A 21,599-nucleotide genomic window follows, 5' to 3' on the forward strand; every position below is an offset into this window, starting at 1 on the left:
CTGCAAATCCAGGAGTCCAATGTCTTTCTAACTTCTCCCGTAAACACTCGTCTTGGCCTGTTTGTATCTAATCATGGGATCTACTGGCTCACGCCTCCTGGGGTCCCTCCCTGGCTGCCCTTAGCTGTTCTTTCCCAAGACAGAAAGAGGTCCATGATTGACTTTATTCTCCTTTATTACACATAACCAAATGGCAGTTGGGAATTACTCCCTCCTAGAATAGTCCTTGAACCTACCCTCTCTTTCTCATCTGGTCCCCAACAACTTACCTCATGTTAGAGATTAGGGACATTGTCCACATTGAAAGCAGACTCTCTAAAGACTTTTCTGGATTCTTTCTCCACACTGTGACCAACTGGTCTTTCTGCATTAATAATCAGTCATTTTCATGCCCTTGCTTAGAATTTCCCCAGGCACATGCCAACCTTAAGAATGAAGTTCAGATTCCTTAATCAGGTTTATTTAGCTGGCTGGCCCTGCAGTGCCATGCTCTGTCCTTTGCCCCTTTCCCTTTAGATTCCAAGTTTAATCTTCCATATGGATGTGACTAGGCCATGACCTTTCATAACTCAGACTTTCCCATCTAATATGACTCCTCTCCTCCCTCCCATTCAGCCCCCATACCTCACTGCAAAACTCCACTGATGTCTACAGATGCTAGACCATGCAGATGTTGAGAGGTTGCTTTCAACTCTACTTCTGCTTCCAACATTATAGCTTCTTAATATTATACAATACTCAAAGAAAGCATTAACTTAATATATTTTAAATTAACTTTAAGTATTAATACATCTAGACATGTACCGTTGACACAGTTTCCCTTAAAGGCAACCTCAGGAAGAATATAAAGCCTAAAATTATTCATATTTAAAAGTAGTTTTTAGAATACCCTTTTATTCTACATCATATTGTTATCGTTAGAATATAGTCATTATAAAATGATGCATGACACATAACTAGTTTCCTTTGCATAGATTTATGCAAATTTTACCCAAGAATGACTCAGTAAAGGGAAAACAATAATATAACAAATACCACAAAGATTCTAAAATAATTTAAGTAAAGAGTCTAGGAAAAAGACTATGAAGTTACATTCAGGCAATATCAGAATAGTCTGATACCTTAGCATTCTTGTTCCTAAATCCATAACCATAATAAATGTCAATTTAACACTAAAAGATCAAGTTACCCAGGACCAGTTGCATGTATAATAAGATAAAAATGAAAAGTAAGGAGTTAACAAATCTATTAGTCTATCAATATTCTAGCCATCCCATGATGGGTAAAGCATCCCCACCTCTTTATCTCTCTCTGCTCTCTCTGTCTCTCTCTGTCTCTGTCTCTCTCTCTTCTTTCTTTTTTCCTTTCTTTTTTCTTTCCCTTCCTTTCTTCCTTCCTTCTTTCCTTCCTCCCTTCCTTCCTTTGTCATTCTTGTTTTGCTGCCCCAGTCTGTTTACTGACATCCTGTAAGTTCTAATAACCTAAGCCTTTTTCATCTCCGCAGACAGGGAGTTGCACTGTTAGCTTTATGCTATATAAGCTGTTACTACATCTTAAACTGTTCAGGACTGGGTTGTCAAACACCAAACAAAATCTTTCATGAGACTTTACTTTGAAGGATTTGCTTACTCTACTATTTTTAGATGAGGTACTGTTACAAAAATTCACAGTGTATTAAATAATCTTAGTATGCTGGAATATGTCTAATTACCCAGCACTGTTCAATGCATTTTACAGGTCTTAACTACTTAAAGATGAATTTCCTCTCTTTCTGGTCTGTCGGACAGGTTGTCTGGCAAGCTTCTGCTCCACCAATAACTCAGAGACAATCTTTGAATAAAGGGCTTTCCCTCTGTCTTCTCTTGGGTCCTTAAATGGGAATCTCCCCGCCAACACCTTCCTTTTCTGCCTGTTCCTAACTCTCACACATGTGAAGCATCCTTTCCTATGGGCAATCTCCTTGACCACCCACCCTTCTATCCCAACCAGAGGAGCAGCGTTGTTATTACTGGGATAGCTTGTACTTTGCTTAGCTGGATCCTTCTTGTGAGACTTGTTGCACTACAGGACCGTAGATCCAGAGTAGGATGTCACCTGATACCATGAGTGACAATTCTAGGGAATAAGGAGAAAGGGTGTCCATTTATTATCTTCCTCACTGAGATGTCCCATGGCTTCCTAGAAGGCCTGTTTGATAAAACTTACACAGTGGATTTAAAACTTAAGGCCACTGATGGTGGAAATTAATGATTGGAAAACCTTCAGGCACGGGGGAGGTTAATGAACACAACACAGAGCTTAAAGTTCTGAGTCCCGAGCCTGAGCTCTCTCCATTTCTAACTCTAAGAGAGTTGTTTGCTCTGGACTCACAGTAATTAGCATTTACATTATCTTGAGGCCAGGAGATTAATGTTTGTCCTCTGTTGTCCTTAGCATCTACCACTGCATTGAGAGCTGGTATCTAAATGAACCAGACTACACCGCATCCTAGAGCTGCAGTGTCTACTGTCTTAATTTCCCTGTTGCAGTATCTTCCTTCCCTTTCTCATTCCTTCCTTTCATATTTCCTCCCTATTAGTTCCCTTATAGGTAATCTTTATAAACTGTATTTTCTCATAGGAAAAAAACCTTACTGTTGATTCTTCCATATGAGCATCTATCTTTATCTCTATCTATTGCCTATCAAACAAAGGCTAAATTGCAGAGGCACTCTCATAATAAATTTCCTCTATCCAAAGGACACCGTCCATAATCCCTCACTCTTCGCATTGTGTCTAACCTGATTCTCTATAAGTCAACCAACATGTTCAGGGTATGTGGGTATCTTTTTTTATTTTTTCATTGTTGTTTTAATTTAACTTCTTTCAACCCATTGTTAAGGTGTAAGAACCTTATCATGGATTTCTCTATTTACATGCCTTACTGCTCAGTGAATTCGGATACAATACAGAGTGATTCTTAGGAATCACAGCACTAAAGTAAGTCTGAAGCATAGGTCTGGTTTTCCTTAAATGAGAAAGCTCTGATTTTTTTCCCTTTTTTTTTATTGGTCATTTTATTTATTTGCATTTAAAATGTTGTCCCCCTTCCCAGTTTCCCCTCCACAAATCCCTTATCCCTCTCTCCTGCTTCTATAAGGGTGCTCCCCCACACCCATCCGCTCCTATCTCACTGCCCTAGCATCCCTCATATACTAGATTGTCTGTCCTTCACAGGATCAAGCGCCTCCACTCCCATGGACGTCAGATAAGGCATCCTCTGCTACATTTCCAGATGGAGCCATGGGTTCTTCCATGTGTACTCTTTACTTGGTGGTTTAGTCCCTAGGAGATCGGAGGGGTCTGGTTGCTTGATATTGTTCTTCCTACAGGGTTGCAATCCCCTTCATCTCCTTCAGTCCTTCCCCTAACTCTTCCACTGGGGTCCCTGGGCTCAGTCCCCTGGTTGGCTGCGAGCATCCGCATCTGTATTGGTCAGGCTCTGGCTGAGCCTCTCAGGGGACACCTATACTGGACTCCTGTCAGCAAGCACTTCTTGGCACCAGCAATAGTGTCTGGGTTTGGTGTCTGCAGATGAAATGGGTCCCTAGGTACCTGGATGGCCTTTTTTTTTTTCAGTCTCTTTTCCACTCTTTGTCCCTGTATTTCCCTTAGACAGGAACAATTCTAGGTTAAAAATTATGAGAGGAGTGGATGGTCCCATCCCTCAACAGGGGGCTGTGCCTATGCAGTGGATATGCTTTCTACAGATTCTGTCTCCCCTTTGTTGGGTATTTTGGCTTATGTCATACCCCTTGGGTCCTGGGAACCTCTTGCTACCCTAGCATCTTGGACTTTCTAGTGACTACCCCAGTTCTTCATCCCCCCACTGCCACACATCTCAATTCAATTTCCTGACCCTCTGTTCTTCTCTTTCATCTCCTTCCACATCTAATCCTGCCCCCTTTTTCCTCCCCTTCCCTCCCTCCTTTACCTTCCATGATTATTTTGCTTTTTTTTTCTAAGTAGGACTGAAGCATCCACACTTTGGTCTTCCTTCTTCTTGAGGTTCATATGGTCTGTGAGTTGAGTCGCAAGCATTGCAAGCTTTTGGGCTAATAACCACTTATCAGTGAGTGCATACCATGTGTGTTCTTTTGTGACTGGGTTACCTCACTCAGGGATGATATTTTCTAGTCCCATCCATTTGCCTGAGAATTTCATAAAGTCAAGAGATGGCTCAGCTCTTAAAGGCTAGGCTTACAGTCTATGAGTTCTGACACTGCAAGCTGAACTACACTCGGTATTAAGATCTCTGCAAGTTCTTCAGCGCCACCAGAGCCCGAGCACAAGACCAGAAGCCCTTCACTTTTTAAAAGCAGTAATTAAACTTGTTAGATGAGAGGGTAAACAAAAATCTTCACACGGCCTAAAAAAGACAGATAATTTCAGAAAACAGTACAATTTCTCGAACCTAATTTTATACTGAAATCAAATACTACTTTAAATTCAGGTACAATTAAATATTTGCCTTTCCATGGGCTATATATAGTTTTCCATTACAGTGATTTGTTTTCACTCCGACTCCAAGCAGTAGGATACCAAGTTGATAGAGAAAGATTCTGCAACAATATTATCTAAAATCTCTACTCAAATTAAGTAGCACAGGAGAAGACCAAGGAAGAAAATCTTGTGAAATAGGAGGATATAACCTGAAAAATGACAGGGTGTGTCTGAGGCATGTAATGGATCCTGAAGGCTGACAGCAACATGGGGTTGTGAGTGCCAAACAGGAGCCATGTGTGGCAAGAGAGATAAAGAAAGAGGAGTAGGGGCGACATTTTCACACTCTTGTCCTGTCATTAAAGCCAGGAGCTCCCAAATGTCTGTCATCAAGGTACAGGCACATTGTTAATCACCTACTCAACCCAAGCCTGGGGATCTGGCCTTCCACAGTTAAAATTGAGAATTTTTATCTTCAACAGGAGTGGCTGTCCTGAACTAATGCTTCCAAATAATGGGTTAGCCCAGTTATTAAGGCTGTAGTGGCTGACATAAAACTAAGTCTTTCCAACTAGTCAATTCATGGTGGAGAAGTTGGAGAGCTAGCTAAGAACTTAAAGTTTTCAAAGGCCATTATGCAATAATTCGTCTTTTGCCTACTCCAAATAAGTACCATTTGCTTCCATTTTGTGCTCAGAGACACCACACCCAAGTGCCACCTTCTGGATTCTCTCTTACATGAAAGTCATCTTAAGGAAAAGATAAAGCATTAAAGTGCTGTGACGTGTACAGTATCGATGCCTCCAGTGCTGGACTATGACAAAAATACCTGAAAGAAATGACTTATGGAGGAGGGGTCATTTGTCTAACAGTTTCAGAGGTTTGGTGTTGTAGGTTGTTTGATCACTTTGTGAACCCCAAGAGTGTGAGCTGGAAAAAACCTTGTTTTCTGTAACCAAGAGATGGAGGAAGCAACCAGTTGACGGAGTGAACATAAGGAAGTACAATGGAGGGGTTGGGGATTTAGCTCAGTGGTAGAGCGCTTGCCTAGCAAGCGCAAGGCCCTGGGTTCGGTCCCCAGCTCCAGAAAAAAAAAAAGAAACGAGGAAAAAAAAAGGAAAAAAAAGGAAGTACAATGGAGGGTCTTTGAGTTGAAGGTTATTTAAGACAACGTGGAGAAAGAAAAGGAAGTGGAGTAGGAAGGTCAGCGGGGTGCTTTCCCTGCCTCTGCGATAGCAAGCTTTCACCACGGTGTCTGGCTCCTGAGTTTTCAATCCATAAACTTGAACGTTTGGAATTTTGTTTTAAAATCAACAGTTTGCTCCATTGCTTTTGGTTTGTGGTGAAGCAGAACATCATGATACTGAAGCAAGGATCCACTGACCACATGGAAACAGAGAAATCCAGAGACAACCCAGACAAGATAGCATCCACCAAAGATGTGTCCCCATTGTCCCGTGTCCTCCAGTGTTTCGATCACCTCCCAGCAATGGCATCCAGTTATGAGTCCAGGCATGAGTCAACCCATTGACTAGGTCAGAGCCCTCATGATCAAATCATATTGCCTGATCCCTGGTGGAAGCCAGGTTTTAGCAACAGGAGCCTCAACAGCATCCGTCTGCCCGTCACCTGCATCCTGTGTCACTTCCTCTTGCCCTCAGTCTCATCTATGCTTGGTCCCCTCCTGCCAAAACAATACTGGTATATCAGAAATGAAGTCCTGGTATCCTTACTTCTGTGTTTAGACTGTCTGGGACTCCTAATTGCTGAAGGAAAAAAAATGTGAAAATGGTTAACAAGGCATACAAGGATCCCTGATTCAGCATCTCACAGTGTGTGTAGCCTGTATTCTGGCCATCCCTCAACAGTCCCACTTCCCACATTGTGCCTGATCTCTTGTGTCTCCAAGTCATGGACCTGATTACATTTTCTGACGGTCTGTGCAAATATTAGTCTGCCCACTACTTAGATACGCAAAGCACCATGATTACAATTTCTGCCCTGTCTAGTCGCTAAGTGCTTTTTTTTTTATTCTATTTAATTGCTGCTTTCCGCTGTCACTATTCACCTCTGTTGTATGATTTTTCTCAAAATGCTATTAGCACATCTTCTATTAGGAAAGCTCCTCATTTTTCCAAATACTGCCTTTCTGGGTGGGACCTTCTGACTTCTCTTCTAGTCAGGGTGACAGTTCCCTACATCCAACTTGGGTCTTGTATACAGTTCCATGGGGGAGCAGCCACACCCATTCTTTTACCCATCATCCCTGCTGCTATTGTATTACAATGGGAAGATGCGGTAAGTGTGACAGACACGATTGAATTGTTTCTCTCTACTCCTTTGCTCAAAATGTGCTGGCGCTTGACTAGGCATAGTGGTGCATACCTTTAGCCTAGCATCTGCAAGGCAGAAAGAGGGAGACCTTGTGTTTGTAGTGTGGTCTACAGAGTGACTTCCAGAACAGCCAGAGCTACATAGTGAGGTCCCATGTCAACAACCAAAGCAAAACAATACAAAATTTTTCTGACCCTTGGTCCTAGATGTCTGAAATTTAGGTCTGCTTACACCACGTTAAACGCCGGCTTCATTCCAGGTCTACAACAGACTTTCTTCAATTTGAAGGCATACTTTAAGGTCTGGAAAAAGAACCTTTTTTCCCCTCATTTGTTTAAAGTCAAACCTACCGTAAACAGCAGACAAACACGTGAAAACTCTATATATTTGCGGGCTACCATGTGAATTTTGAAATGTATTTATTTGTATAATCGAGCCCAATGTATTTGTCTTCTCAAATATTTATCATTTATGCATGCTATAAACATGAAAATGCTGTTTTCTAGCTTTGCTGAAATGAGCAGTACTTCATTTTTAGGTGCACCTAATACACAGTAGCAGCCCAGAACGTCTTCCCTCTGACTGTAACTAATAGCCCTCTGCCAGTCCTCATCCCAGTCCTCCCCTCCCCCTCTACTTTCTCCCACCTTCTGGTGAAGATCATTTCAGTTTTAACTCCTATGAGACTTCTTTATTTCAGAATCCACATAGAAGTTAGATTCCACAGGCCTTCTCTTGTGGTGTCTGACTTGTTCAAGTATTCTAATGCTCTCCAGTCCCATTCGTGTTATTACAAGTAGCAAGAGTCCATCCTTTTTGGCCAAAGAATATTGTTGGGGGCAGGGGAAACCTAAGGCATTTTCTTTATGTTCTTGCTAGCGGATGGACATTTAGGTTGCTTGCATTTCTTGAGGGTCGTGAGTCCTCCTTCAATGACCTGGGTATTTCAATGTCTCGTCACCATACTACTTTCACTTCCTTTGAATTTGTACCCGTAGTCAAATGGCTGGATCAGTGTAAAGATTTGAGAAATTTCTGTATGTTCATTTGCCACAGTGTCTGTCCTAACATGCATCCCACCAGCAGACTTCAGGCTCTATTTTCTCCACTTCTTCGTGAGCTCTTGTCATTGGCTGGCAGTTAAGTAACAGCTGTTCCTAGTAGGGCGTCTCTGTAGTCCTGATACACACTTCTCTCATAATGTGTGGTGTTGACCACTTTTCACATATCTGTTAGCAACTCTCTGTCTCCTTATAAACAGGTTATCATCCTCAATATTATTTTCTACTGAGTCCCCACGCATTCTGGATACCAATTCCTTCTTAGATATAAACCTTGCAAATGTTTGCAAATTCTCACGCTCTCCTGTTGAGTCTGTTGAGTAGGTCATTGGCTATTCTGGTTTTTTTTTTTTCTTCCCCTTCTCTGCACTGGGAATTTTCAGCTGAAAGTTCTGATTAAATGTTTCTTTGCAGATGTCTGCTCCACATGGCCTTGTTTAAAGGCCCTCTTGCTGGTCTGTCTTCCCACTTCTTCGCTCTTCCTTTTGCTCTCCACCCCCCAGAAACAAGAGAATTTCTTACTCCTCTTACCACACTCAATAAAATGTCTTTAAACTTTGCATATCACACCTTTTGCCCCATGAGGCATCTCTCTGGATGCTTTCTGGTTTGTTTGCTTGGCTTTAGTGTTTGTGATGCCTTGCTCTGGTGACATCCTCCTGGCTGGCCTTTTTGTTGTTGTTGTTGTTGTTGTTAAATCTATGCAGCTTGTTAACATTCAGGAATGAGGCACCAAGGGAACCAACTGTGACCTCTAAATATATACCAGGTCCTCAGTTTAGTGGGAAATGGACAGAGATCCTAACCTTAATTTTAATTTTTTAAGCCCCGACTGCTTCCGTTAGTAAGAGCTAACCCACGATCCATATCCTGTTTCTGTCCTAATTCTCCCCAGGGAGGTCAGCTTGTATGTGTGTTTGGCTAGAGGCTGCTTGGATGTTAGCGCTCTGATGTTCTTTTCATGGACCTCCCTGCCTCTTTACTCAGTTTCATCTGAGTCTTAAGTGTCTCTAGAGTTCTGTGGGGTATAGGACAGAACTTGAATACTATCCCTTCTGAAGGTATGCATCTGACCTCTTACCGTGTGTATATGCATGCGTGTGTTCATGTGCCACACAATCCATAGGTTACACGTCAACACTGTGTGTGTTCCTCTGTTTTCCTCCTAAGTCTCACACAGGGTCTTTCGCTGAACATTGAACCTAAAACCTTGACTCGATTGGCTAGTCTTCAGGCTCCTAGAAGGCGCCTGTCTCCTGCCACTCCAGAGTCTGGGTGAGAGATGTGCCTCTGTGGGTGCCTGAGACCTGGAATGAGCCCAAGCACTCTGACCCAATCAGCTCCTTGGGCATCACATTCTTCTCTCACTGTGGATGACGGATAAAACTTACAAAGGGTTCACCCTGCATTCATAAAGCTCCAAATTCATTGCTTAGTACTATTCATTCCTATAATCGCAGGACTAAAAAGGTCAGGCAGGATGATCAGACGTTCAAGGTCAGTCTCTGCTAGGATTGGAGTGAGAGGGCCAGCCACTGGAAGAAACAAAGACATAAATCACCGAACGCAATATTCCTTTATGTAATGGAGATTCTCTTTCCATAGCTAGTTAACAGCCCCACGTGCACGCACACACACACACACACACACACACACACACACACACACACACACTTTCTATGAATTATTACAAGGTGCTTCCATCTTTTAAATACTTTTCTATTTAATATATATTTTAGATTTTAGTTCTTCTCAAAGCTCTCATCTATTTGGAGATTAGTCACAGGAAATGGTCTCTAAACTATTTGTTGAAAAAAATAAATGAATAAAAGGGGATTGAGGAAGGAGAACACTCCTTAAGAAATGACAGGATGTGCTATTTAGCCAGTCTTTTGCATGCTGAGTACTTACTTGTCATCCCCACCTTTCCCCAGAGACACAAGCGATCCCAAGATCCCTCCAATATTCCTTACCTTTGCAGCTACTCTAGGGAAAGCAAAGTAAATTGCATTGCCCCTAAAGGACACAAGAAGAATTTCCTTTATTTACTGTGGTTAACCAACAGTGGAATCCGTCACCAGGGCATATCTCCTTTGGGTTAATACTAAGGAGATCAATACAAATATATTTCCTAGGGGAATCAGGGGAGAGGTAAATGACTTGATGCTGTTTCCATGGTTCCTGGAGTGGTGATACCCTCAGTTGAAAGTATTCTCCCTGATCAGAATTACCAGGAGAACTCAAACACTGTAAGCATGAAGGACTTTACCTTTTGAAAGCCGTGTACACGTTGCGAGAAGTTGTGGATTTGTAATCATCCCAGTGGCTGGGATTATGCCAGATGCCCCTGATGAGACATTCGAGCTGAGCTCCAGAATCCAGCTGCTCTCCCGAAATCCTCCAGGCCAGGGGCTCCTGTGAAAGTCCTCTCCACAGGTAGAGAAAATGGAATTGGAGTTCCAGAGCCTTCCCTTCCTCTGTGACTCCCTGCATGGCTGAATCTTCAAATTGCTATGCCAAGCACATAAAGTAATTCGCATAAGTGATAAATTTACAGGCACAACGTTCTTCCTGCAAAGCTCCCCTCTCTTCTGTCTCTCCCTAAGAAAGAGAAATATAATTTCAACTTTGTCTTCCCTCTTCAAATTGTTTATCATTGCTTTAGGGTACACAAGTGAATGTGTTTTATTACTGATCTCAATTTATGCCGTTTCCAGAACTGCAATTCCAGAGCAGTTTGTCAATATTATCTTTCCAAGAGGAACCAAGCAAACTGCCAGAATGCATTTTTAATGGCCTCCTGTTGGTAATTAAAATGTCATTTATGAAATAATAGCCTGTTTGTTTTACCTGGGACGAGAAATAACTGCTCAGTTTTACTTAGGTGGCATTGCTCTTTCCATATTGAAGACCTGTATTTACAGTAATAGAAGAATTATGTATGTACTAACGTGTATTGAAAACAAACATCCACTCCTGGCAACATGGCTTCCAGTGTGGAACACTCACTGGCAGTGCAGTGTAGATCACTCCTGGTGACTTTTGGCTCCTCCTTCCCCCCAGTACACTTCCCACCTTAGGAAGTAGAATCTGAAATTAGATTCAATAAAGCATTTTAATGTGAACATTGGGGAAAAAAAACCTCACTTCAGTTGTAATGAGTAAGTTCTTTGCCGTTGTTTTAGTTTTGGATTTCCTTTGGGGATGAACATATACCATGTTATGGTTAAGTAGTCAGACCAGAGAACCATGTCCAGGTCATAGGTCAACCAGTTGTCAACTGGGAGCATTCTGAGCAGGTAGTTCTGCTCCTCCGGCCTCACTCCATCCTATGGAAGGTGTGAATAGGAGCAGTTACCCCACCAGTGACTTTTGGGAATTAACTTACACCAACTATTTAGATAATAACTACTGTGTGACTGACAAACATCAGGCCAGTAAAATGTATGTAGTGTGTTCTTAAGGGTCTTCTTCAGAACACTTCGAGGAAGATTGAAAGTTACCAAGGAACGAGTGTAGGAGTTTAGGGGAAACGATAGCAATTCCTTTTGAGATAAAAACACAGGAGGATTCTGCATTAAGAAAGCGTAGGTGCAGCCTATGGGAACAAGACCTGTCCAACTACCAAGGAGAGTCAAGAACTCCTTTGAGTTAGTCATCCCGATGAGGCTCAGACCATACCCCTCTCCATGCCTCACTCTCTATATTTGTAAACTAAGAGTCCTTTGTTTTACCTGGGATGAGAAATAACTGCTCAGTTTTACTTAGGTGGCATTGCTCTTTCCATATTGAAGACCTGTATTTAAAGTAATAGAAGAATTATGTATGTACTAACGTGTATTGAAAACAAACATCCAAAGTCCTTTTAAGGAAGTCTTCCATCTTAACTAGTTCTTTCTAAGTCAATTCTCAATTTAAGTGTGCCACGGAAAGCTTGCCACCAAGAGAGGTATGATCACTAGAAAATGCATAATCATAACAAGCACACCGTGTCCACTGTGAAAGGCAAGTGAGGCCATCCAGAGTCAGCTTTAGCTCGAGGTACACTTTTGTGATAGCTAGCTTGCTAAGCATGTGCAAAGCCCTAGTATTTCCAAGTTCCCACTGTTCGCAGCCAGCACACCTGTCCCTCCGCCTTAGCAGTGCATAAAGCAGGAAGTGCAAAGCTCTCAGTTCCGCTCCCTGTAGCCTCACAGACTATGACTTCCGTTTTACATTAATTCACCCCCTGTACCGCCCACTGAGAAACCTCCTCCAGGACACATGCGTTGGCTCCCAATAAATATGTACTTTCCACTCAAGGGATTTTGAAGTTATTAATTAAATTAAATTCCAGAGGGAAAAGCCCATACATATGCATATCTCAGGATTCTAAAGTGGGCATTCACTTTGTCTATGGCAAAGCAAACCAAAAGGGAGAAAATATGATAATTGAGATGCAATATTCCTGGACCATTGTAACATAGCAGATGATAGTTAGGCTGGGGAGGTAAAAAGGACTAACATTGAAGCATCTGTTTTTGTGGGCCCAGAATCCTGGATGTTGCTCAGGGGTTTTACTTCATTAGTAGATGGGGAATCATTATATTCCTTACTTTTTGTAGAAAATACGTTTTTTAAAGTTTCCTCAGTAGAGTCTCATACAGTTTCATACTGAAACAGAAAACTCTGGTACTGTCAGAGAAGGCTTCATTGTACTTTCCAGAGGGCTTCAAGATAACACAGCTTACGTTTTCTCTAGTTCTGTTTCATTGATCTCTAACTGATACAATATGGAGCCATTTCATAAAGATTTATGCTCTTATAGATTAATAATATCATAAATCCCAGTGCTTTATAGGAGCTGCCATGGGGCAGACAATACATCACATTCTTCTCACTGTGTACAAGTGTGTGAGTGTGTGTATTTGTGAGTGTGTGTTCATAAGGATGTATGAATAAGGGTAATTTTGAGTGTGTGTGAGTATGTATGAGTGTATGCATATGTAAGTGTGTGTGAGTGTATGTGAGTGAAAGTGTGTGAGTGAATGTTACTGACTGTCTGTGATTGTGTATTTGAGTGTGTGAGTATATGTGTGTGTTTCAGTATTTGTATGTGTGAGTATGTGTATATATGTGTAAGAATACATTTGAGTGTACATATGAACATATGAATATATGTCTGTATGTTTGAGTGTTTGTGTATGTGAGTATGTGTGTATGAATATGAAAGTATATGTGTGTAAGTGTGCATGTGAGTGTGTGAGAGTATGTTTGAGTCTTTCTCTGTGTGTTTATATGTGTGTATGAGTGTGTGTGTGAGTACGTGTTTGAGTGTCCATGTGAATGTGTGAGTGTATTTGTGTGTGCTTGAGTGTGAACGTGAGTGTGATGTGTGTGAGTATGTATGCTTGAATATGTGTGTGAGTATCTGTATTATAACAGTTTAGCTACTTTTAGGTATACAGCCCTGTGGCATGAAAACACTTCCATGGTTTTGTAATTGTCACCAGTTTCCATCTCAAGAGCCATCTACTGGGACCACTACTTTAAATATAACAGATTCCGATTATATTTATATGAAGTTTGGAGAAGCCTCTTTGATACTAGAGACAGATGTTTCCACTTACAGCTGGGATCCAGGTAGAATGTAGAAGATGGCATTTCACACCACTATATAAAGTATAATCAAACTGCTGGAGTTAATCAGCTGGTTGAGTCCAGCCTCCTGGAAACTCAGTTGGATTTTCATAAACTTGCTAATTTTTGTTTATAAATACAATCCATAAATTACATCTACTTCAGATGATTTAAAAAAAAAACAGTAACTGAAATAGATACTATTAATCGAGACTCTACAGGTAATTAAAGCTTACCTAAAGATGGGAAGAAATAAGTCACACTTTTCAGTGAACAGCACTTTGATGACTGAATTAGCAAATGTAAGTAGCAGTCAGCAAAGAACAATCAGCTACAAGAGCTCAGTGACGCCTATTTCAGCTTCCTACCATGCCATAAGGGGCTGCTAAATGTCCTAAAATAGAGCAGGCCTTAAGAGAGCTATGATGCAAGCGCAAATAAAATCAGGCAGCAGCAAAGGTTGGTGAGGATGTTGAGAAAGTGGATCTTCGATGCACGTGAGTTGGAAAGAAAAACTGTGCATATCTCTCTTGGAAAATAATATGATAGCATTCCTACATGGTAGTTTCCATACATGCTAGCAACTCTGCTTCTTGATATGTAAATCAAATATTGAGAGTGGCTGCCCCAAGTGGGTATTTGAAAAGTGATGGTACTGCAGTGTTCGTCACAATAGCCGAAAGGTTGGAAGCAAAGTAAATGACCATGGTGGATATATGGGTAAGTAAAATATGATCTATCCGTTAACGGATAACACTGTCCTCAAACGAGGATGGAATTCCAACCTGTGGTACAGCATGGCTGTAGGGAGCAGAACAACATGACTGATTGTGTGTTTTTGACATAGACAGTACCACATCTAGGATCCCATACCCTCAGGCTCAGATCAATGTCAAAACCTTTCTTGGGGTACTGAGTGCAAGCATTGGCAGCGTATGCAGGAAATGTCCACCAAAGCTCCCCTCACTCCTGAAGTCTGCATCTGTACAGACTGCTTCCTAGATTATCTAAACCAATTTCCTTGCTCCATCTGCATAACATTGCCTTCTTGTTTATCTGTAAGTAATAACCCTGCCTCCCTTTTCAGCTATATGCAGTAATCCCAGCTCTCTGTTCAACTCTCTAAAGTAAAGCATGCCGAGCTTCCAGGGTGATATGGCTTCCCCGGCCAAGTGCCCATACCACCTGATCCCTGCTTTTCTCTTTGCATCTCTCATTTCCTCATAACCTCACTCCTCTGGTCAGATCCAAGCCCCCTGGAGGCAGTGTGGGGATGAATTACAGGCCTCACCCTAGAAGCTGTTATCCTAACCGAAATAAGCCCCTTCAGCACACGAATCACATGCCTAGAGCACTCAAACTCACGAGCACAGAAAACAAAGTGGTACTCATAGCAATGATAGTTTAGGAGGTTCTGGTTTGAGGAGACTAGAGTTTGGGTTTGAAGGAATAAAAAAATGCTTCTGACGATGGTAGCGGCATTTGCACAGCGAGAGAGCATTCATGCCCCTGAACTGTATGCTTTCAAATGATTAAAATGCTAAACTCCATATCATGTGTGTTTTGTACCAACGAATAAAAATGGAAGCTCAACAGGAGGAATGAAGCCCCTGCCTTAGTTCAGTCGGCCACATAGAAGCTAGAACTTACTCTACTCATTGTCAGCCGCAATGTTACATCCACAGTTGTTTGTGAAGACCAGAGCACTGTGTGTCATGTGGGGATGGGAATCTGAGCTCAACTTCTGATAGGACTTCAGTCTTTCCTACTTCCTACTTTTATCAGGGCTGAGTTCAGCAACCACGCTGGTTCTGAGATGCTAACTGAACAATTCTCCAACTGCCCTGAGATGGAGGACACTAACATTTCTGGAGCTGTACTCTTATCCAGTACAAATGTTTTATTGCCTTTCTACATATGCAGTCTCCTAGAGCTAAAATACGTCACCTTACCCCCCCATTTTCTAATTGGGTAATAAGCTGAAGAACAAGTAAGGAATTTGTCCGCAGCTGCAGACTTTTTTGCACTCAGTCATGATCTCATAATAAAGGATGTGCGTGTGCATACGTATGCTCTGAATCTCCAGATCCCCACATCCGAATGGCGCCGAAGATGATAGTCTACAGGATAGGCAATGTTCCTGTTTACGCTCCATGAAGTTAGAGCCTGCTCACATCCCATCACGTAAGACCAGGGATAACATCAGCCTATCAGCTCTCTCCCAGCTCTACCTGCTTTCCTCTCCTAAGGTATTTCAGGCTATCTGAGAGTCACGGGGCAGCCATGTTCTCAGACCAGTGAATGAGGTAGGTGTCGCTGCTGTCCTTCCCAGAGTGCCTCTTGTCGACATGCCCAGTGCCATCGCTGTTTGTCTACTGGTTGCTGTGGCGCCATCAGCCACTTGCCACCCTCCCCAGGAATTGTGTGACCTTCTATACACTGTCATTTGACATCTCTATTTCTCTTCTTAGGCACCACAGTCCCCTGGGCATATATGTTGGTGCCACTTCCTTATCTACCTGCCTTCTGAGGTAGAGTTCCCTTAGTTCACCAGCACTGCCACACGTATACTCTCCATTGGCTTGAAACCTTCCATTCCAAAGTACAACGTTTGTTGGAAGTAGAAAAACCCTCTCTCCTGTTTGAATAACTCTGTTTCGGGAGCACATCAAACTCTGTGGCAAACTATAACAATATACACTGATTCCTCTGTCTTCATAAATTATCCTCACATTATGATGACATCCAGTCAATTGAGTGGAAGTCACCAACCCATAGACCATGCCATTCCTCTGTACCACTTTTGAAATTAATGCAAGCTCAAAGTAAATCTTCCCTCGGGTGTTATTTTTTCTGGAAGCTCCTTTTCCTTCCATGCACATGGCCTCCAGACTGGCCTGTTTCCTGATTCATATGGCTCTTCCTAACATACCAAACCTCCAGCAGCAGGCTGAGCTCAGGCTCTACCCGCGTGCCCCACTCTAAATCTGTTGTAGCATGTAAATCTCACAGAACCCATGGATACACACAGCATCTTGCACAGCTTAAAGATATGGAAACTGAGTGGCTACATAACCTGCTGTTAAACAGCCACTCTGTTAACGTTAAACGCTAAAACATCTAGTTAGTGGCACATCAATATTTGAGCTAACGTAAGCTCTGTAACCACACTACCTCACCTCCTAGCTCAGAGCCTTGCCTAATCCCAGCCACCTGCCTCAGTCACCCAGCACAGCAGTGGAACATCTAGGCTACTGCTCCTGGTGAACCTAAATACTATTCCTTCCTCATTGCCCTCTTTGCCCATGAGCTCTGTGATTATGCCACCCAGAGAACCTTGGGGACCTCAAAATGTTGTTATGTGGGAAGGTAGCATCGTTCCCTTCCCAGAAGAGTCCTCCCTAAGTCCAACTGTTCTAATATCCATTCCTTAGGACTGGCCCCTGCTCTAATTAAAAATGTCTTTTCAAGGAAGTCAGATGCTCTCAGGAGCCGAGCTGGCTCAAGCCACTCCACTGATCTGGGCCAATGATGTGGAAGCACTGTTTGTTATATGTTTTGGTTAGCTGTTTTCCGATCACACCTGGATTATGTAAGCTGTGCTTGGCAACCTCTGCTACTTGCAAGGACTGATGTGATTTATCCTGTCAGGTCACTGGAGCTCAGTGCAGAAAGCCAAATTGTCTCCATTTGGCTCCCACTGAATTCTCCAGCATGACTCAATTAGCATAGACAAGAGAATGGAAACTCACCTGTAGGTTATCCTCCTATTCTTTCCCGCCAGCATATGATTGTTCTCCTCAATCCCGGCCAGCACATCAGTGATCCTAATTATACACATATCAGAGGCAAACCTTCATTAGCAGTTTCCCCCGGGGGAGTTCAGTTGGGACTTGTAGACTTCGGGGTTGTTGCTCTCAGCACCCAGAATGGATCTCGCCTTGCCTTCCTCTCTCTGTTTACAGAGATTTGTCTTAAGCTCATTTGGGGAAGCTTTTTGATTTTTAAAGAGTGATGAAGAAAGGCGTGTTTTTACCCCAAGAGGCTGAGTTTTAGTTTTAGATATATTTTTGTTATAAATTATTATAGCAAGTCATTTCAAAGTGAGCTATTAATAAACAATCCCTATTCACCTCCGCGTTCATCCTTCTTAATTAGTGACCAGAGGGGCAACTGACATCTCCTTTGAGTTTCTACGGATGATAAGAGGACCTTGAAAACTTAAATCTAGGAAGTACAAAGAGCAACTAATTAGGGGCAGCTGCATGTCAACACTGACAAGCAAGGAGCTGAGTCTGGGGGCACGTGTCAGTAATTCCAGCAACCGGAGGGCTGAGGCAGGAGGAGCATTAGTTAAAGGACAGGCTCAGCCTCAGCCTCAGCCTAGTGACGTAAGACCCTGTCTCAAAAAGGAAAACAAATAAACAACCACAGCTTGGAAACTAAGTGAAATAGACTTATGTTCTATGAAGGAGTAAGAATGAGTACAGGGATGGATGGATGGATGGATGGATGGATGGATGGATGGATGGATGGATGGATGGATGGATGGATGGATGAATGGGTAGATGGATGGATGGATGGATGGATGTGGATGGATGGATGGTGGATGGATGGATGGATGGATGGATGGATGAGTGGATGGGTGAATGGATGGATGGATGGGTGGATGGATGGATGGATGGATGGATGGATGGATGGATGGATGGATGGGTGGGTGGATGGATGGGTGGATGAGTGGATGGGTGGATGGATGGATGAATGAATGGATGGATGGATGGGTAGATGGATGGATGGGTGGATGGATGGATGGATGGATGGATGGATGGATGGACGCATGCATGCATGCATGGACTGTGCCTGTACTGGTAACCTTCTCTGGAAAACCTCAAGATACCCAGAGTTGTGCCTTAACAATGCCCTATATCCTTCTCAATCCAATCAGGTTGAAAATAAGGATTAGCCATCACACTGAAGCACATTGAAGACCCAGGCAGCTCATGGCAGGGCCATATTCAGAAACACCAGTCTTTCTGATGTGCTTATAAGCTGTTCACCAGTCCCATTTATCTTCTAACATCTAGCTCTGCTTCCAACTCCATTTTTCCTACCAACAATCCTTATTATTGTTGTTCACATAATGCTAGTCACTTTGACGAACATATCCTGAAAATCGATGCTAAGTAAACGCTCGCCCAATAGCCATCCAATTCTTGCAGAAGCAACAATCGAACGTGTATACTCCTGGCTCAGTCTCTGTCTTGAAAGAGCTTACTGGGTTCCAGACTCCTTCCTTAGGCCATTCTATCATTGTCAGCAAGGGGCTTCCAGTGTCAAGGAGCTAGAACAGGATTGCTTATGACATTGTCACTGGCCCAACCACTCCTATCTACATTGCATTTCCCCAAATGTAATTTTTTATTTTCTTCTATATCCTGGGTAATACAGTCCCCTTCATTTATACCGCACAGCCATTTTATAGAGCCCACATTAATAAGCTTCTTTCAGTGTGGAGAAGGGTAATATTTATGAGCCACAGATCTTTTTGTGGCATTCCTATCTGATGGCTCCTTGAAGCACTGCATACCCTATGGCTGAAGGTTGTCGTGGGCTTTTCCTTACTTGCTACATTTTTTAATGGTGTCTTTTGCTCGTCTGATAGGGAAGCACTCATTTTTCACATGATAAGGTTCAGAACACACTCCTAAACACTACAACCACTTGGCATTTGAGAAAACAGCACGAGCATGAATGGGAAACTGATGAATTCCCCTCTGCCCTTTCTCCCCTAAAGCAAGAAGTCATAAAACCTAGAAAGGATTTTCTGACTTTCCCCTGAAATAGTTCAAAGGCCCCCACATGAGAGGTGCTGTCAGGAACCCAGATGATCGGCGTGTCCTTATCTTGGAAGACACAGGGATACAGAGTGTAAGCAGACAGACTTTAGAAGTATCCGTCTCACAATTACATCATGCCCCTGCATCCGATCACACCTATGCACAACTGCCCTGTCAGTGTCTTTGGTTGCTTGGTCTCATTTCCACGTGGAGGCTCTTATGCCGCCTAAATATACATTTACATGATTAGCATATAGGATAATATTTTAAAATTATATTGACTAGGAGGACTAAGGATACAACTACATCTTTACTATAAGATCCCTGAGAAAGCACAGAAAGATCACAGCACCAGTGGCAAATGATACCAGTTAGCAGTGGTGAGCTCTAGGAGAAGCATTTGTTCTCTTAATCTACTTTTTCTATAGAGGGCTCCTGTCGAAGTCAGCAGTTTCGGTCTCAAGAAGAGACACTTCTCTTCACCTAAATACCAAACTACGTAAATATTGAGAAAACCCGTTATCCCCACAATTTTGGTTAACCAGTGTGTGACTTTAGACTTTATTCTTGAGAAAGCGGCCTGGAAATGATCTTCCTTCTGAAGAGCTGATGATGTGCCCACACTATTGTGTTGTGTCAAGCTCTTGTGCCTGGACCAGATTTGCCATTGTATAACTAGAAAGCATGAGAGAATAAGCAATGGTACTAGTGACTCTCTCTCTCTCTCTCTCTCTCTCTCTCTCTCTCTCTCTCTCTCTCTCTCTCTGTGTGTGTGTGTGTGTGTGTGTGTGTGTGTGGGGGGGCGCAGTTTTTTATGGAAGAGCTGTAGCATTTCCTCATTCTCCCCACACTGGTCCACTGTTGTGTCCACAGTCTCCAAGTAAACGCTTGCCTAGACCTCACAACGCTACTTAGTAATGCCACTACTATCTCTGTATGGTATTCTTTTGAGGGTTTTATTGTAAGGTTGCAGCAAAATTTTGTATTCCCATTTACCCATCGATATAATGGAAATACTGAAGCTGACAACTAGGCTACTTATCTACTAATTAGAAATCTTAAGGCATTCGGAGTAAACTGTCATTCTCGCGTGTGTTCCCATTGGTCAGAAATGGTATCGAAAATAGATGTCTGTCTACTCAGTAGGTGTGGATGGGTCAGGCTGAACGTGTCCATGATTTTAACTCAAAATAATTTCAAAACAATATAGAATAATGTGGTTGATTCTTTTCCCTAGTCAGAGGCTTGTAGAAACTGATTCGTAAGAAACTCTCTGTAGTCTTTCTATTCTAAATCACCTATTTTGACAGAGGATACTTTCAGTGTTTGTTTGTTTGTTTTTACTTTCTATTGGCTCACACTCTGTCTGGGCCGCATATTACCAACTGGTGGTCATCTCAGGCTTGTTTTTCTTTTTTCTTTTCTTTTTTTTCCAGGATCTTTTGACTACTAATCACTCAGATGTTCACAAGTTAGAACACTGAGCATAGACGTAGCCTCTGTCCTCTCTGCCACTTACTGAAGTTTGTGTGACACAACGGCTACCTGTAACCCCTCTAAAGGAAGAGAGGACTCATAAAATGCTTCAAGACTCATCTGCTAAAGCAGATCAAGATTTTTGTTGGTTACAGGAGATATCTAGTCTGCGGGCAATTCTACAAGAGGTGGCTTTGAAGCCCAGTTATACGGTATCTTCAACAAAGGACAATAACTTTTAGGGACATACTAAGGCAGAGTTCAAAGGGCAGTAACTTGTGGGAAGGGAAACAAATGGTAGCAGAAGCAAATCAAGGAAGCCTACTGCTGATTCCTGACACCATCAAGAGGCCTATAGACACTTGTGTTCAATATTTAGTCAACATTCGTATCCCCTGGCAGAAGGTAAAGCATGATACATTTTGTAGTTGCAAATCTGTGTCCTCCTTTTAGGCAAATAGAGGGAAGTCAAAGGTTATTGTATTGTATCTGCTGCATTTTTACTGTTTTCAGCTCAGCAATTCCTCTTACTTTAGAGAGACATCTCGATTCCCACACTATGAGTTCTTGTGTGTCGCTAACTAGTCCTTCAGGCATTCGATATGTACTGCATGACACTGTGGTATTAGTCAGTGTGCATGAGACCGGGAACATAGCTGGAGATCTCATCCGTACTAGAGATTTGGTGCAGCTCCTAGTCTAGGACAAAGGATGGCTGGGTCTGAGGAAAGTTCCACGAAGCCTTTAGCCACAGAGCTGAGACCTTGCCTGTAAGCAAAAGGCTTAGTGAT

At 42.5% G+C, this 21,599-nt stretch overlaps 1 protein-coding gene and 1 non-coding gene across 2 annotated transcripts in view; one reads left to right on the plus strand and one right to left on the minus strand.

The window, feature by feature from the left end:
- Magi2 (membrane associated guanylate kinase, WW and PDZ domain containing 2) overlaps positions 1-21,599 on the plus strand; it is a 1,438,642-nt gene that overhangs the window by 854,481 nt on the left and 562,562 nt on the right.
- On the minus strand, positions 20,770-20,899 carry LOC116904725. The gene has a single exon (XR_004388417.1). It is a non-coding gene; the product is annotated as a small nucleolar RNA SNORA17 (small nucleolar RNA).

The sequence above is a fragment of the Rattus rattus genome, chromosome 6, assembly GCF_011064425.1.
Source record: "Rattus rattus isolate New Zealand chromosome 6, Rrattus_CSIRO_v1, whole genome shotgun sequence".
Classification (NCBI taxonomy): Eukaryota; Metazoa; Chordata; class Mammalia; order Rodentia; family Muridae; genus Rattus; species Rattus rattus.